Here is an 18,903-nt window from a genome sequence, read left to right on the forward strand (position 1 = left end):
CTCTGATGCATTTTTACGCTCATTCCACGCCCCATGACACCATGAGTAGTCCAAAAAAAGGAACATGATTCCCAGTTTCATCGAAGAAGCTGCAAAAAATTGGCAACGATCAACAACAAATCGCATTTTAAGCTTGTTTACGCGAGTGTGTGATTGATTGGCCATCGGGATGCATCTTGACGTCGATGTTACTGCTGCTAACTGATGATGATAAAGAATGGAAGCCTTTTTTTTGGCCAAATCGAACGCGTTTTCGACAGATAATAAACGACTCAAGTAGCATCGTTTTTGCATTTTTTTTTTGTGTGTGTGTCTGGTTCCTCGAAAAATTGTAAATCATTGCGCGGGTGTTGATTTCGGAGAATTTCACTTAGCCGATTGCTGTAAAGGTGATCTCAGCATTTAACTGGAATCGATGCGATGCTTCTTTTTTTTTAAATTGAATGAGAAAGTGGTTATAAATTTGGGCAATGGGCAATAAAGATGCTTATGGCGTTAAATAATTGATTGGTATTCTTTGATTGAAAAATATAAAAGTAATGCATATGTGTTCGGAAAACCTTTAATGTTACATCATTATTCTCCATTTAAATAAAAATGGCAGCAAAACACAGACTTACGCCAATCTAGTACTTCACTTTTCTTTGTCGCACCAGCACTAAATTTTACTTGGGAAGTCCGAACTTCCGACTTCCGACTGACTTCCACCAAAGGAAAAAGAAATGAAATTTTACTTAACCCTTCATTTCATGATTTTTTATTTTTTATCGAAAAAAATCTCAATAGTGCGCAATGATGAGTACATGAAGGAAAAAATAATTAAAAAAATTTATTTTCACATATTTCGGTTATTTCAGGTATCAGAATGGGGGTAGGCTTAATAGCGGCACGTTATCCAAACATACGGGAAAATTGTGCCTAAACATAAATAATCATTGTTGCAAATTTGAAACAACATGAAATGGTTATACCTTTTTGTTCTTCACACAAGACAATTAGAAATATATGCTGACTCCTAATTTCTTTTGCACTAATCATAGCTTTATCATAAAAACTTCGTAAATCTAGATTTTTGGACACCGTAAGAGTTTAGAATTTAGCTGGGAGTAGTTATGTTTGTTGTAAATCCACCATGAGTGCACGGATTCACCGCTGTTTCTGCCTAAGTAAGTGCACATGCACATGCATTCTTCGATTTTAAGTTTGACAAATCTCCAATGCAGCGTACATCATACCCGGACCCCATGGCGTCGTATTAACTGTTATGCAGTGAATGTATTGCGTGTTTTGATGTAAGTATATTTTGGAAGAGAAAGTCAATCAGGTGGGCTAGTTTAATTATGGGTATTCCGGCATCCGTGTAAACACCTGGCCAGCTGGCAATTGATTGAACATTCTTATTAAATAGTCAGATATAGGATGAAATACATCTAACCTGTCAGTCTATGATTTTGAAAAGAACAGTATTTTTAACTCAAATTTGAAAATGATTTAATAATCTTAATTAAAAGCATTTCTCGTCGATTCATTTTTAGAAGCCGATCATAGTTTAGAAAAAACAATGAGCATTGTTTTTTTTTCAATCAAATCATTCATTGTGTCTCTATGAAAACAAGCACAACAATACTTCAAACCTCGGATATCGAATGTAGGTAGATATTTCTGAACCTTCAAATCGAAAAATAAAAAAATGTATTCGTTATTTATAATAAAATTTTAAAACTCTTTGGATCAAGCCCCGTACTTGAGTTTAATAATAAAGGATTAAGATAAGATGTTTGAAAATTTACAGTTTCAATACAGTGAAACTTAAAAATTACCTCATAAAAGTGAAAAAAAATCTTTTCATCAACAACTTGTTCGATATTTTTTCTTGATTGCAGTTCTTGGTGCAGTTTATTAGATCAAAAGAATAAAAAATTCAACATATTTTTATGAGTGTCTTATAAAAATTAAAAGGTAAATTTTGAGTCTATAATGTCAATTTTTTTCAAACTTTAAACTAACAGTTTTGAGGCACTTAGACCCTTTTGGCTTTATATAAAGCGTTTTAAACTGTTATTCCCAATGTAAGTTTTCCCGTTCAATATTTTGGAACTCTTGAAAATTTGTGTATGCTTCTTTACTAAATTATGAACATCTGACTTTTTTTTATATTAAAAATATGTATTTGTTATACCATCGGGCGTGGAAAAAAAATTAATAAAATGTGTATTACATACCTACGCTAAATCTTGAGTTAGTTTATATTTCGGAACCGTCCTAGTTTTCGATTTGATAAATTTTGAACTTTTAACAAAGTTTGCGGATTTTGATAACGATTTAATGCTAACATTTAATTTCTTTACCTCGGTGGCCCTCCTGAGCTGGGGGGGGGGGCAACCCCCCTCAACCCACCACCCTCCTCTTTATACGATCTTAACATGATAAAAAATCATTTGTAACGAGAACACTTTCACCAGGAAACAAACACACTGTTTAAACGTTGCAAGTTTCGGAAACACTCTATGGAACCCATATACTTAGCTAGGGTGCTACCGTTGCATGATGTTGCAAATTTGCAACAATAATTTAAATCCATTACATCAGAGAAAAAATAAAAAAAAATCCTCAATTTGTGTTTATTATGTGAATTACTTTAGTGAGAATACGAAAATATATTTTTTTAGTCGAAAAAAATTTTTCAATGTGAATTAGACTAGGCCAAAAATTTGAAAAATAAGGCTTTTTCCACATTCCATATTTTTCAGATTCAAGTTGGTCTTTTTTGTACCTATATACACTGAAAGTCATTTTTTTCTAATTGGACGTAATCTTGAAGTTAGAAATGCTATTTCCATCGAAAAAAAATTAGACTTTTATGCTAAATGCGAAATTTGGAACAGTTTTAATTTATTGTTGCAAATTTGTTACTTTATGGAACGAAGGGTTAAACCGATTAATCCATTTTACATAATTACCATATTGTGGGAATTTCATGAGATTTGCAGTGATTAAAATAATTTTAATGTACAGTGGAAGCCGCCATCTAGATTCAAGATAACGTCAGATATCGAAACTAGGGATCTACTTGTAGATCCTTTCCAACTGATTTCTGTATTGTGAATAAAAGTTTCATGCGATTTTCAGTGATTAAAAAGATTTCAAGATGGCGTCCGATAGCGAATTTTGACTTCTTCTCTTTTAGCCCTTTACACAATACCCTAATTTTAAGGGTTTCATGCGATTTTCAGACATTTATACAACATAAGGTTTAGCAAAAGCCGCCATCTTGGAATTCAAGAAGGAGACGGACAGTGAAATTCGACTTCTACTCGTCTAGCCCTTTCACTTAATAGCCATATTGTGGACGTTTCATGAGATTTTTAGTCATTTACAGCTTTAAAAATAAAAGCGGAAGCCACCATCTGTGACTAATGATGACGTCAAGAAACAATTTATTTCCTACTAGTTAGGCCCTTTGACTCAATTCTCATATTGTAGAGATATTCATACCACTTTCAATGATTGGATGTTTTTCAATGATTTGTATATATCTTTTTCAATTTTAACTCAAAACCAACTTGGAGCATACTTCTAAGTTTTGTGTTTTTTTGTAGTTTTAAAAGAGTATTCATTACTCATTCAAAACATCTAAAACAGTATGTCAAAAGCTTTTTTAGCGTTTTCAAAACTACCTGAAAACAAATGGTTGAAACAAGAATATAAGCATTTTGAATGACTATAATAAAACCGTCATGAAAACGAGCTGCACAAAAAGATGCCATAATAAAACCATAATAATACTTCCTAATGCGAGTTGGCTCATCTGTGTTACTTGGGATCGTAACTTACGATGACTTGTTGATAAAGCCTTAGCAACAACTGCGGAACGACCGTGCACCCAAGGTGGCTACCATACATACACACTAACAATATTTGTCTTAAACAGCATTATTTGAACTTGTGAAATGGTGTTTTTTTATTATGCGAAGAACAAGATATTTGTCACTTCCTCCTATCTAACGTGCTGTTTGTGAGAAAAACTCCATTAAAGGATAAAAAAAAATTTTTTTTTTTGTTTCTAGTCTTCAGTTTTGATGTGTTGCGATTGGATCAAAAATTCACGAAAATGAAGGAAATTTTTAAGGAACAGAATTTAAACCTGTTTTGCAGTAATTTGCAAATATTGAAGGAAATTAAAAAAAAAACCTGTCATTTGTGGTATCGTCTGGGTTTGCTTAGAATAGTCATGAGAAATTTCGGAAACAATATGGAATATTTCAGGAAGCTTTATGATGGGAGTGTGTTCTCTGGGTACGTTCAGATTAAAACCAGAATGCAGTTATGGGTTCCTTGAAAGACCATCCTCAAAGTAGGTTTGTGTTTTAGGAGAGGTTTTTGAGAAAAAAAAATCATTTAAATATTATCTCCCAAAGGTTTCGAATACAAAACACATACCGTATAAAAATTGTATCAAAGGAATTTAAACTGTTTATGTTTGTTCTAAAATTTTTATTTTCAAACGCTTTGAAAATAAAACTTATTTTTAAATTCGTTTTATTCTGCATTATGGATTCTGGTTGGTAAAATTGAACACTGCGATAATAATCTGTTAAGAAAAATTGATAATTTATCAAATTTATTATGAAGTCATTATAGCAAGAAAAAAGAAATTTCAAGAATTTTATTATTCAATAAGAATAATTGACTTTCCACCACATATGGCTGAACTGGACAGCAATTTCCCCAATCCCAATAGCACCCCCGATAGGCTAAGGTCCTTACGTGATTCTCCCTAAGACATTCTCCAAAACCACAGAATCCGGCTGTGGCTTTCGGATTCTAACCATATTGATGGCTGCCGTTCCTGTTGCTAGAACGATCTCAAATTACAAGCAATTTAAAAGATTGATTGCCATGGGGCACGGTCCATGTTCTACCGAAAATAACACCCCCATCCTTGGTTTTTCCACAGCAGCATCCCCAAACCTAGCCAATTTTGGGGGATCGGTAAGCTAGCTAGTGGGCAAAATTCTCCCGAACCCGGACCTCCGTGTTTTAGGCCCCCGTTTACGGCTCTGCCTCTATCAATCAAAGTTTTGCGCGCGCGTCCGGTCGATGAAAATTATTAGATTCGATGGGTGGTCTCCATTCACACGGAACGACCCAATCTGTTTCCCCGTAGCTATAAATGTATGTTTTGCTCGCCACCTTTTGACCACATCAATCGAAAATTCCTCTCATTTTCGGCGCAGTGGGTTAGTTGGTCTGGAAATTTTTTAACACCTTTATCGTATTTTTTGGATTGATTCTTATATTCTAACAAATATCAAAATCACCAATAAAAATCAAAATATTATTCCACCCACCCACCGCGTACCAAACCTATTCATTGATCCCCGATGAGCAAAATTTGATGATGATTGCATTTCGGGTGGGTTCAGTGGAAGGTTTCGGGCGCCAATTTCACGGCTTTACACGCGTCTTGTGTATTATTAGCATAACTAATGGTTATCTTTGGTCCGGCTGCGATGAACGAACTGATGGAAGCCGGCAAGTTGCGGAAATTGAGGAGAGAAAGGGTTAGGCAGCGAACGACGAGCGCGTTGACAAATTTGTGATTAATAAGTTAAACGAAGCGAGCGCTCTCGAAGTCTGGACTAATGCCCGGCTTACCCCTATATGTTTATCGATCGCCATTCGCCTGGATTAGCTGACTCAATTTCTACGAAATGCGGATCAAATAAGGATGGGAGCCTTTGATGAATAATTGTCTGATGTTTGATGTAGGCGATGTATGCTTGTCACCGTTAGGCTTCTTTGATGACTGCATTAAAAAATTGAAGAATATGGTACAACAGTCTTGAATTATAAAATTTTTAATGATACAATAATGATTTTTTTTAAATGGTCAACAGGCATAAAGCTTAAACAATTGAAAAAATGAAGCAGTTTTAAATGCGCGTTACTATTTCAAAAACATTTGTATGAACAAACCACTTCCTGAGAAACCAACATAGACAAAATTATAACATTTATAGACAAGTCATTTTTGTCATTTTTGTAATTTTTGTAATTTTTGTCATTTTTGTCATTTTTGTCATTTTTGTCATTTTTGTCATTTTTGCCAATTTTGTCATTTTTGTCATTTTTGTCATTTTTGTCATTTTTGTCATTTTTGTCATTTTTGTCATTTTTGTCATTTTTGTCATTTTTGTCATTTTTGTCATTTTTGTCATTTTTGTCATTTTTGTCATTTTTGTCATTTTTGTCATTTTTGTCATTTTTGTCGTTTTTGTCATTTTTGTCATTTTTGTCATTTTTGTCATTTTTGTCATTTTTGTCATTTTTGTCATTTTTGTCATTTTTGTCATTTTTGTCATTTTTGTCATTTTTGTCATTTTTGTCATTTTTGTCATTTTTGTCATTTTTGTCATTTTTGTCATTTTTGTCATTTTTGTCATTTTTGTCATTTTTGTCATTTTTGTCATTTTTGTCATTTTTGTCATTTTTGTCATTTTTGTCATTTTTGTCATTTTTGTCATTTTTGTCATTTTTGTCATTTTTGTCATTTTTGTCATTTTTGTCATTTTTGTCATTTTTGTCATTTTTGTCATTTTTGTCATTTTTGTCATTTTTGTCATTTTTGTCATTTTTGTCATTTTTGTCATTTTTGTCATTTTTGTCATTTTTGTCATTTTTGTCATTTTTGTCATTTTTGTCATTTTTGTCATTTTTGTCATTTTTTTTCCATTTGTATCATTTTTGTCATTTTTGTCATTTTTGTCACTTTTGCCATTTTTGTCATTTTTGTCATTTTTGTCATTTTTATCATTTTTGTCATTTTTGTCATTTTTGTCATTTTTGTCATTTTTGTCATTTTTGTCATTTTTGTCATTTTTGTCATTTTTGTCATTTTTGTCATTTTATTCTTTTTTGTCATTTTATTCTTTTTTGTCATTTTTGTCATTTTTGTCATTTTTGTCATTTTTGTCATTTTTGTCATTTTTGTCATTTTTGTCATTTTTGTCATTTTTGTCATTTTTGTCATTTTTGTCATTTTTGTCATTTTTGTCATTTTTGTCATTTTTGTCATTTTTGTCATTTTTGTCATTTTTGTCATTTTTGTCATTTTTGTCATTTTTGTCATTTTTGTCATTTTTGTCATTTTTGTCATTTTTGTCATTTTTGTTATTTTTGTCATTTTTGTCATTTTTGTCATTTTTGTCATTTTTGTCATTTTTGTCATTTTTGTCATTTTTGTCATTTTTGTCATTTTTGTCATTTTTGTCATTTTTGTCATTTTTGTCATTTTTGTCATTTTTGTCATTTTTGTCATTTTTGTCATTTTTGTCATTTTTGTCATTTTTGTCATTTTTGTCATTTTTGTCATTTTTGTCATTTTTGTCATTTTTGTCATTTTTGTCATTTTTGTCATTTTTGTCATTTTTGTCATTTTTGTCATTTTTGTCATTTTTGTCATTTTTGTCATTTTTGTCATTTTTGTCATTTTTGTCATTTTTGTCATTTTTATTAGTTTTTTCATTTTTGTCAATTTTGTCAATTTTGTCATTTTTGTCATTTTTGTCATTTTTGTCATTTTTGTCATTTTTGTCATTTTTGTCATTTTTGTCATTTTTGTCATTTTTGTCATTTTTGTCATTTTTGTCATTTTTGTCATTTTTGTCATTTTTGTCATTTTTGTCATTTTTGTCATTTTTGTCATTTTTGTCATTTTTGTCATTTTTGTCATTTTTGTCATTTTTGTCATTTTTGTCATTTTTGTCATTTTTGTCATTTTTGTCATTTTTGTCATTTTTGTCATTTTTGTCATTTTTGTCATTTTTGTCATTTTTGTCATTTTTGTCATTTTTGTCATTTTTGTCATTTTTGTCATTTTTGTCATTTTTGTCATTTTTGTCATTTTTGTCATTTTTGTCATTTTTGTCATTTTTGTCATTTTTGTCATTTTTGTCATTTTTGTCATTTTTGTCATTTTTGTCATTTTTGTCATTTTTGTCATTTTTGTCATTTTTGTCATTTTTGTCATTTTTGTCATTTTTGTCATTTTTGTCATTTTTGTCATTTTTGTCATTTTTGTCATTTTTGTCATTTTTGTCATTTTTGTCATTTTTGTCATTTTTGTCATTTTTGTCATTTTTGTCATTTTTGTCATTTTTGTCATTTTTGTCATTTTTGTCATTTTTGTCATTTTTGTCATTTTTGTCATTTTTGTCATTTTTGTCATTTTTGTCATTTTTGTCATTTTTGTCATTTTTGTCATTTTTGTCATTTTTGTCATTTTTGTCATTTTTGTCATTTTTGTCATTTTTGTCATTTTTGTCATTTTTGTCATTTTTGTCATTTTTGTCATTTTTGTCATTTTTGTCATTTTTGTCATTTTTGTCATTTTTGTCATTTTTGTCATTTTTGTCATTTTTGTCATTTTTGTCATTTTTGTCATTTTTGTCATTTTTGTCATTTTTGTCATTTTTGTCATTTTTGTCATTTTTGTCATTTTTGTCATTTTTGTCATTTTTGTCATTTTTGTCATTTTTGTCATTTTTGTCATTTTTGTCATTTTTGTCATTTTTGTCATTTTTGTCATTTTTGTCATTTTTGTCATTTTTGTCATTTTTGTCATTTTTGTCATTTTTGTCATTTTTGTCATTTTTGTCATTTTTGTCATTTTTGTCATTTTTGTCGTTTTTGTCATTTTTGTTATTTTTGTCATTTTTGTCATTTTTGTCATTTTTGTCATTTTTGTCATTTTTGTCATTTTTGTCATTTTTGTCATTTTTGTCATTTTTGTCATTTTTGTCATTTTTGTCATTTTTGTCATTTTTGTCATTTTTGTCATTTTTGTCATTTTTGTCATTTTTGTCATTTTTGTCATTTTTGTCATTTTTGTCATTTTTGTCATTTTTGTCATTTTTGTCATTTTTGTCATTTTTGTCATTTTTGTCATTTTTGTCATTTTTGTCATTTTTGTCATTTTTGTCATTTTTTTCATTTTTGTCATTTTTGTCATTTTTGTCATTTTTGTCATTTTTCTTATTTTCGTCATTTCTAACATTTTCGTCAATTTAATGAATTTGGCCAACTTTGTGGATTTTATCAATTTTGTAATTTTTTTTTTAATTTTGGCCTTTTTTTATCATTTTTTTAAATTTTTTCAAATTTGCCCATTTTAGTAAATTTTGTAATTTTTCTTAAATTTTTTTTTCTTAAGTTTTATACTTTGTTCAATTTGTAAATTTTACCAAATTTTTTAATTTTTGTCAATTTTTCATTATGCTATTTATGTAACTTTTGATGGTTTTGTAATTTTTTTCTATTTTCAATGCATTCAATGTCTTCTAATTTGTCATTTTCGTTTGTTACTATTGATTTTTCGATTTCAGATAATTTATGCGTTAGCACAGCGTGTTTGTTTAATTCGAAGTTTAAATTTACAAATAAAGCCTTCAACAAGTGGTCCTTCATTAGTTACTTCCTTAAAACAACAAGCTCGACTAAACGGGTATTTTCTCCCAGCCCAAAAATGACCGCGTGCCCTCAATTTCGAACCAGGTTCAAATCAGTGAAACGTGTTCGACAACCGGTGCCGGTTAATTTGCAAAACACTGCCACCTACACGCGTTTTAACCTGACTGACAGAGGAACTTTACTTGTTATTAGCGGAAGAAAGGCAAACAACAGAAAAACTACAAACAAACACCGAACCAATTCGTAGCCGCAAATATAAATGGCTTCTCTCACTTGTCATAACCTCCTCCACCATCTTTATTCGGGTTGAAAGGGGTTTGGAGAAGGGCAGAAAAACTGCCACCGGTCACTTAAAAAGAGACTCATTCATTCATTATATTGCCGTCAATTAGCATCGCAAAGCAAAAGAGCCGCCTTTTTTCCCCTGGCCGGCAGCAGCAGCAGCGAATGGCAACTTTTTCAAGTTCGCGTTTTGCGATTTTTGCTGACGATGCGGAGAAATGGACAATTTGTTTTCATTCCCGCTTCTGGTGATGTGTGGAACGATTTCTTCGCGATTCTTGGGCACGTGATTCCGGTCATGCTTGGCGTTTCAGTGTCTCTAAAGAAGGAAAATCTTCGAAAGATTCAAAAGATAACACAATCCTGGGGGAAAGATGCCGCGTAAAGGTCATTCATTAAGTGTGAGATAATCTCACATGTAATCTACCGGTGCGGTACAATTCTTGAGGTTGTCACTTTATTCAACAAATCTCTGTTTATTGGGGGCGCAGTTTCATTACCAAACAAGAGAAACGTCGTTCCGCTATTAGTTAGTATGGAGCTTTCTCACTCGTAGTTTTTTTTTATTTCTTTAATGATGTTTGGGCTTTTTCCACCAATCAATTTATTGCAGTTTTACGGATTTTAATTTTATTTCCAAATAAAATCCTGCCATTGACCCTCAAATAAAAAAGACAGTTATGCACATTAGTAATTAGCGCATTCCGAGATTTCAACAACCACCGGAATCATTCATCACGTTTCCTTATGACAGTTGAGATAACGCCCTGGAACAAATAGAACTCGAGGTGAGATGCCTAATCTGAGGCCTGATTAGAAACGCTATCACACATTCCGGTGAATAATCAAAACAAACGCCGGGCAAAACATTTCAGTACGAAAAACAATCCTGTAGATACTTCAAGATCGTCGCTTGTATCCACGGTGCCCTCGAAAATTAGCGTTGTTAGCAAGGAAAGTTGTTCTCTCATTAAGACACGACGCCATGATAAGATCCACTGTCAACGGGGTGGAACTAACCTGCTGCAAGTTTATTTCATTGATGAAATTGCTTCAGCCTTGTCCATATTGCAGTTAGCAAGGCTACTAACTCAGGAGAAAGGATCATAAAGTGCCACAAACTAGTAACACCATCCATCCGAAAACAATCAGAATCGATTTTGGACACATTTTCAGGCTACTTCATGTATCATGAACCGAAAGAAAAAGTTGTTGAGAGGAGAAATCCTCGTAGAGGACGACTGCACCTGCGGGATGTGGACCCATCAGACACGAGAAGTATGAATATTGCCAGATGTTCGAAAAAATAAGGAAGAGGAAAAGAAGAAGCAGCAATCCCAAGTCCAGATCGTGCAGATCTCTAAAGCAAGGGTAGTTCCCTAATCCCGATTGACTCAACTGATTGAATGTATGGCCAGGACAACTCTACTGAAGAGTCCAACATCCAAAAAGCGTTGGAAAGTCATCTGGGTTTAAAAGATGACACCCACAGAGATATCAGACTCAGTGGAGATCCTTTCCAAGACAAGACAAACTGGTCCTAAGCGGATCGAACAACATCGTCCAGACGATGAGTATACCCATTTAATGCATCCCAACAGTTTGAAGCTAAGAAAGAGCTCTAACAAGATGAAAGAGTCACCAAGCGACTCAATGCCTGGAACCCTTAATAAAAACTTGCTCGGTATCCCTTGATTAGGCAGGATCCAGATGTTCCCCTGAAAGTGAAGCACGAGAGGAGGTAATCGTGGTTAAATCAACTACGCTGAAATCGTCCTACAGATACAAACGAAAGATAAGGTTGTTGATTTGGGCTCATTTCGTTCAATTAATTCTTGTGATGAATCCCTCTTGCTAAAGGCGGAATAGTTTCCTTGGAAGATAACTCAATCAGAAATGCCTAGTGGTATTCTGCGGCAGTGATATTTTAGCACTGCATCTTCACAGTTTGCTACTCTGAGACCATGAGTGCGATGGAACGACTCATGAAATACTCCAAACATCCCTCCTACTCCCTTAATTCCACCTGGGGCTTCTGACCTTGGCTCTGACCTTTTACTGTCGTCAATCATTCCTTTAATGGTAGGAGGTGCATATAAGGCACTTCGCTGGCTTCGTTCACCACACCACCTACATCTGTCTCTGCTGTCGACAGTACGACCCTAGAAAGCCATCGTGCGACCACGACTATCGTTCGCTCCCTCTCTGCTAGAGACCAGTGACCTCTCCTCTAGCGACTTGAGGTCTGGGGTCTGCATCTTTTGGCTCGAGGCCCTCTCCTTTTTGCCCGTCCGGGTGCAGATTGAGAACAGCTTATCCTGGACACGCGCCTGTCACAGCACACGTCCGGGGCTTTACGAAACTTCTCGGATGATTCCCGGCAAAGACGCCATCGTACACCAACTCGAGTGACTTACCCGCCGATGACGTAAAGTCACTCTATCCGAGAATATTCCGCGGCGTGAATACTCATCCCCCTACGAGTTCGACTGCGGAGAAGGTATTGTCTTATCCTCACAGCTTCCACTGCATAAGGCGCGTTCTACTCGGATACTCCACGACGGTAACGGTGGAGATATACAAGAGATTACAAGAAGGAAATTTGACTTCAAACCATAACAGTCGGGTGTTTGCTGCCGTGTGCTGCCACCTTGGTTTCACACTATGATACTACATCAAGGGGTAGGCTGTGCTCATGAACTTATGCATCTCACCCTTTTCCTTTTCCTCTTTCTCAATTTTGGTCTTTCTCCATTATTATCTTTCTCCTTTTCCTCTATCGCCAACTTCAGACTTGTACGGAAGACTCCGATACGTGTGCCGGTTAGGTAACGCTTTCAAAGTAACTCGCGCCCGTCATAGCATCCACTCCCGCAGGATTTCTAACCACCAAGGCATGGCCGATTGAGAAACCAAGCTAGAATCCCGTCACGACCACTCCGAATGGTATCTCTGCTTCCTTTTGCTACAGGAAAGATCGTAGCTGAGTACGTGAGACCTTTTAAGTCACACCGCACGTATGAGTCCAGATTAGGGATATACCGCGCCCTAAGATCGCGTTGCTTTTGAATTGTAGTGTCATACGAGGCCCAAGACCTTCCGTTAGCTGGTCAAATTTGTTTGACTATCTCGCGCTCTCCGTTCATCATCTTTTCTGATTCTTATTAAATCGCGCATGATTTGCAATATTTTGTTGACTATAACACGCCACAACTGCTCGTCGCGACACATTCACAATATTTTCAGCGTTCATATTGATTCAGTTGTTGACGCCTTGAAATGAACCTGGGGCAGACAAAGATAGCATGTTCTGCAGATTCCTCCGTATCTACGCATTTCGGGCAATAAAGCGAGCTGATAAGCTTAAACCGATGAAGGTAATGCTTAAAGCACCCATGACCCGAAAGGAACTGCGTCAGGTAGAAGTTGACTTATCCATACTTCCGATTTACCCAGTCTGAAAGTCGCGGGATTAGCCGATGCGTCCATCTTGCATTGTTCATTGCTCCTGCCACTTGAGAAACGCTGCTCGTTGAATTTTACGCACTCCTTTAACAGCTCTTGCTTTGTAACATTATATATCCTCCACCAGATTTATGTCGATGGGAATCATGCCCGCGATGACAAAAGCTGCATCTGCTGATATGGTCCTGTAGGCACAGGAAACGTAATTTGGATCTGTTGCGCTCTACCTCTATCGTGGAGCTCCAGGCCGCTCCTCCGTATCGTAGTTTCGACAGTGCTACGCTCACAAGGAGACGTCTCTTGCTACTCTTTGCACTATGGCATTTCGGCATAATCCAGGCCAATGAATCTATGACTTTCGATGCACTTTAACAACAGTATATGACATGCGCACCAAAGCTTAAGCGATTGTCGACCATTACTCCAAGGTATTTCAGCTGCTGTTTCGAAGATGTCGTGTGCCCTCCAACAGTAATCTCCATGTGCGGCACTACTCTTTTATTGGTCACGAGCAGAACTTTGGTTCTATGTTGAGCAATCTGAAGCTGGACTCCCTCCATCCAGATGCCAACCCTTTCTGCGGACACCGTTGCAAGGTCTTCTACCTCCTCGATTGTTTCGCCGGTGATCATGAGCACAATATCGTCAGCAAATCCGACTATATGCACGCCTGCTGGTAGTGTCAGCGTTAACACCTCATTATACATGGCATTCCAAAGCACAGGTCCGAGTAGGGAACCCTGTGGAACACCCGCTGTGAGGGCAGTAGATCGTAACCCAGTTTCGGATTCGTACGTCAGGACTCGATTTTCGAAGAAGCTTCCTATTATCCTGCAGAGGGTATTGGGAACACGCATCCTGTGAAGTGCTTTGGCAATCGCTTCCCAGCTGGCATTGTTGAAGGCATTCTTAACGTCGATCGTCACAATGGCGCAGTGACGAACACCAAGCAGCTCGGCATAAAAAGAAGGTAAAGTCTTAGCTTTGTATACTTTACTGCAAGGTTCAGACGCATTCTACTCAGATGGTCCCCGACAAAGGAGTTTACCTACACCGGTCTCGGACTGGTGCTGGTTCCAACTCCACTGCAGAGCTGTCATGATCCGGGTGAACTCATCGCGCCAAGTATTGACATTCTCACACATCTTCCACACGTTGCAGTCGGCAGTCGTGTCGGGTCCACAGGCGGCTAGAATCTTAATGCGTACCCCTTCAAGCCTTGGACAGTTGAACACTACGTGTCCTGGTGTCTCAACTGTGTCACCGCAGGTTAGACAGAATGGCGAAGCCACATGTTCAAACCGATGGTGGTACTGTATGAAGCATCCGTGACTGTTAAAGAAAACCTCCTCTCCATGTTTCCGATCAATCGGAAATCCGACGTTAGGGATCAAGCAATGGGTCCACCGGCCGCATTCCGAGCTGTCCCACTGGTGCTGCCAGTTGGACATCGAGGCCTCTCTGGCAAGTTTTCGCACATCGAGCATGTGCCTGTGCTCGTAGCAGAAGATATCTTCCTCTAACAAGACCGAGATGAACGAGATGGACCCGCCACAACATCAGCTGCTACCGAAGACACTGTTCGGTATCCACTGATAACCCGCAGGTTCATCAGCTACTGCACGTTGCTGCTGCCACTCCGTAACAACAGAATGGACGAGGTCACGCTCGCCAGGACCCTCCTTCTGCTGCAGCAGATCGCTGAGTTATTCGACAAGGCTCGTAAAACTCATCCGTTCGGCGATCATCACCCCCAAGTACTTAATCGCATGCCTGGACTCGATTGCGCACGGTCCAGCTGCTATCGTCCCTGTTTGTGCTGATGTCGGGATTACAGCACCACCTCGGTCTTATGGTGAGCCAGTCGCAAGTTCTTGGGGGCGAATCCAACTTTGCACTTGCTACTGTGGTGAGTAGCTGGACTTCCTCTGTTGATGGGCCCGATGCCAGGAGAACCACGTCGTAGGCGAATCTTACAATCTCACTTCCGTGGGGATCCGCAGTATCAACAGTTCGTCGTAAACGATGTTCCACAATACCGGGCCAAGTACCGATCTTTGTTGAACCTCTGTCGAGACGCTCACTATATCTAATCCTCCGCTGGTCATACATATACTGTAGTTGTCGGTTACGGGTGTAACATATCGAAATATTCATATGAATGAGCGACGACGCAATCACTGTCCAACTGAGGCTGTTGAAGGCGTTTCTCACGTCAAGGGTGACTGACCACTGCGCAAAACCGGTCTTCTCTTCTTTTTTTCAACCTGGCTTCGTCTGCTCCTTCGATGATTAATCGAATAGCATCCACCGTGCTGCGGTTTTTCAGAAAACCAAACTGTTTATCGTAAAGGCTGTTCTCGCCCTCGGTGTGGAGCTGTATCATATCGGTTGAGATGCTGATCGGTCACCTGGTGGCTTTCCCGGTTTTGGTATGTGGACCAATCACTGCCGCTTCTACACATCTGGGAGACCCTCTCACCCTCGTACTGTTGCAGCTATGACAGAAACATTTCATGTTATTCCATGATTGCAGCCTTCCCTGCCACGTTCGGGATGCTATCCGGACCCATGCGCGGTCCTATGGGGGGGGTGATCGGGGTGATCACCCCCCCCCCCCCCCCAAGCGGCAAAAAACCGTTACAAAATACTCGCAAACGCTGGAATTTCTATAGAAACTTCGAACTTTTCCTAGTGGGTGTTCTTTCGAATTTTCAAAATTTTCCACTCCGTGGGGGTGATTGTTAAAATAAAAGAATTTATTAATTTGTTAAATTCTTAAAATTGGAAAAATTGGGTCCGCCAAACTAAAACAGCTGTAACTTGGAATTCCCTAGACCGATTTTCACCAAATTACTTTTGTTAAGGCACTTACAGTGTTTAATTAAATTTGCTGACCATTTTAATGTTTAGTTAAATTTCTTTCATACATTTTTTATACATTCATATCTATACAATTTTCTAAAAATATCACAAATTCTACTTCTAAAATTAGAGGTGATGAACAAAATCTGATAAAAATTGAGTTCAAGAATAAACCTCCAAAAGCAGTTTTTAAAACATAGGTTCCGAAAACATGCCTATGTATTAATTTTTCCCAGATGAGATTAAACCAGTGATAATAATATCCCGTCTTCACTCGACTGTTTTCTCGGGAACAGGGTAATCGCTCAAGATATTTTTCTAATTTTTTACCAACACGGCTGGAGTTCCAAATTCACACCTATTATATCACCGATACTGTAACTCATCAACACAATAATGATTAAAATTTTAAGTAGAAATCCAGCTTAATAATTTAAGTTGCAAATCCACCCTGAATCTGAAAGATCCGTTATTCCAATTGCAACTGATTAGGACTTTTCATAGAAAAATAGTATGAGCTTTAAGAAATGATTTTATTTTTTTTTTCATTTTAAATTGTACAATAAGTTTGAAAATATAGAGTACATGATAATAAACATATTGAGTGTATAAACCAAAAATACGATTTTTCACTTTTTTACTTAATCATTCGTTTCAAATTTGTAGCAATTTCTTTCGATTCAGTTCCAACAAATTTTAAAATCTATGAGAGCTTGAAATTTAAGAGAAAACAAATAAAAATAAAGTACCGAAAGCTGCATACCTAAGAATTTGATTTTAATGATTTTGTTTTTGAATTAAATTTATATTTAGAAATTGAAGAATCGAAACAAGAGTTTGCATTAATTCGTTTTTTCGAATCACGATTCAGCAATATAATTCAGAAATACAATAAAATATTCAGTTTTAAATTCACAGCAATTGTTAACACTTTCTCAAATGAATGTTTGGATTTCCAAAGATATTGTTGCTAAACGAGAATCACTAAAATTTTGGTGAGAGTTTTGCGGTGATATATAGATACTCAAGAAAAATATTGTAGATAACTTGAGAATTTTTTCATATTTCCTTTATAAAAATGTGTGTATTTTTTCATTTGTAAAATAGCATTTATATCGGAAGATTCTATTAAGAGTTCCAAAATTGATAATTTTTAAACTGCTGAATATACAAATGATGAAAATGATCTTTTTATCAACAATTGTTCGCAGTGAATATTAAAGATTCGCAGATTGTTTTATAAAGGGATGCATAAGTTGTTTAAAAGGATATCAAAATATGTATGTAGAGAAAAGTTTGTAAGACTTCTATAATTTCAAATTTTTTGAAATACAAACCTCAAATTTAGTTCAATGAAATTTGAAGGGAAGAAGAGAAGCAGTGTGCATCATGTTCGTGTAATATTGTTTTTTTTTTTAAAGAAGTGTATCTTATCAAGTTCATCTATTACTTTGATGATTAATCATTTAGATAAAAAAAATTGTTTGAATTATTACAAATTTTATGCTGATATGAAATTTTTTTTCAAGAACGCATTTTCAGCCTCTATTTTTATCAAAATGTTTAACTCCACATTCAAAAGGGTATTTATCAATTCACAAGTCCAGAGAAATCAAATTTTTTTTTATGAAAGGAACTTATGAGCTAATTTTGATTTTTGTTGGTGCCCGAAATTATTTTCAAATAGGTTAAAATTTTTTTAAGTAAATTCTGCACTTTTTTGACAAAACTTTTAAACATTACAATTAAAATTCGAAATATGGGTTAATACCACATTTTTATCCCCAAAGACGCAAGTAATTTTGACTTCTGTGGAAAGAAAATGAAGTTTTCTGTTTGTTTACTGTTCCCAATTCTGTAAAATAATAGACTTTTAACGAATGTTTAAAGAAGTAATAACCACATTGAATTTAAGATATTTCTCAAAGCAGAAACCAAATTGATTTTTAGACCTAAGCAATTTTTTTTGAATGGAATAAAATCTTTGTTTTTAAAAACTTTCCTAAGTAATGTTTGGAATACTTGTCTTTCCGATTTATTAAAAACTGTAGATTTCTCAGAATCAGTTTTTTTTTTCATGTTAACTTGTCAGTTCATCAGTTATCAATGATTGACTTCACTCAAAACTGATTCATTTAAAAAATTATAAACTTCATATCACCAAAAGGAAAGGTAATAAATAAAATCTAATTGAATATTCGAGTTCAGCGCACCAAAATCTACTAAATCAATCATTAGAACATAGACACCAAAATGCTATCTCTTGAATTATTTTGGTAAGACGTTTTTATTTGAAAAAAAAAAATCAAAAATTTTCAAATGTCCAAAACTAATCTTTTTTATCTTCATATTTATGAAGAGTTTAATCACCGTGATTCTATTTGTTAATTTAATTTATCGACCTTATCGGTGAAAATTAAAAGAACATAACTTAGAACATTTCAACATTATGAAAATTCTTGGCAAATAGGAAGTTAGAAGAAATGTATGGATATTCAAAATTAGAGATTAGAATCTTATAAGAAGCATTTTAATCACATCTCATCAATTCTTTCCTCATGGATCAAAAAAATAAACAATTAAATTAATATGGTTAATAATTGAAATTATTATCTATTATTCTGACCTGATCTGATTTTTTTTTAGAATTCAAGTTTAATTTTTTATCAAATCTGGTGTTGTATTTGATTTTTTTTTTCTTCTGGCTCAAATTATGGCTTTATTAAAATTTTAATTAGCATTTCGTTTCTGATTTTTTGAAAATACTTGATTTTTTAAAAATACAAAATAAGAACCAACATTTCGAATAATTTATTAAAG

This window comes from Uranotaenia lowii, chromosome 3 (assembly GCF_029784155.1).
Source record: "Uranotaenia lowii strain MFRU-FL chromosome 3, ASM2978415v1, whole genome shotgun sequence".
Taxonomy (NCBI): domain Eukaryota; kingdom Metazoa; phylum Arthropoda; class Insecta; order Diptera; family Culicidae; genus Uranotaenia; species Uranotaenia lowii.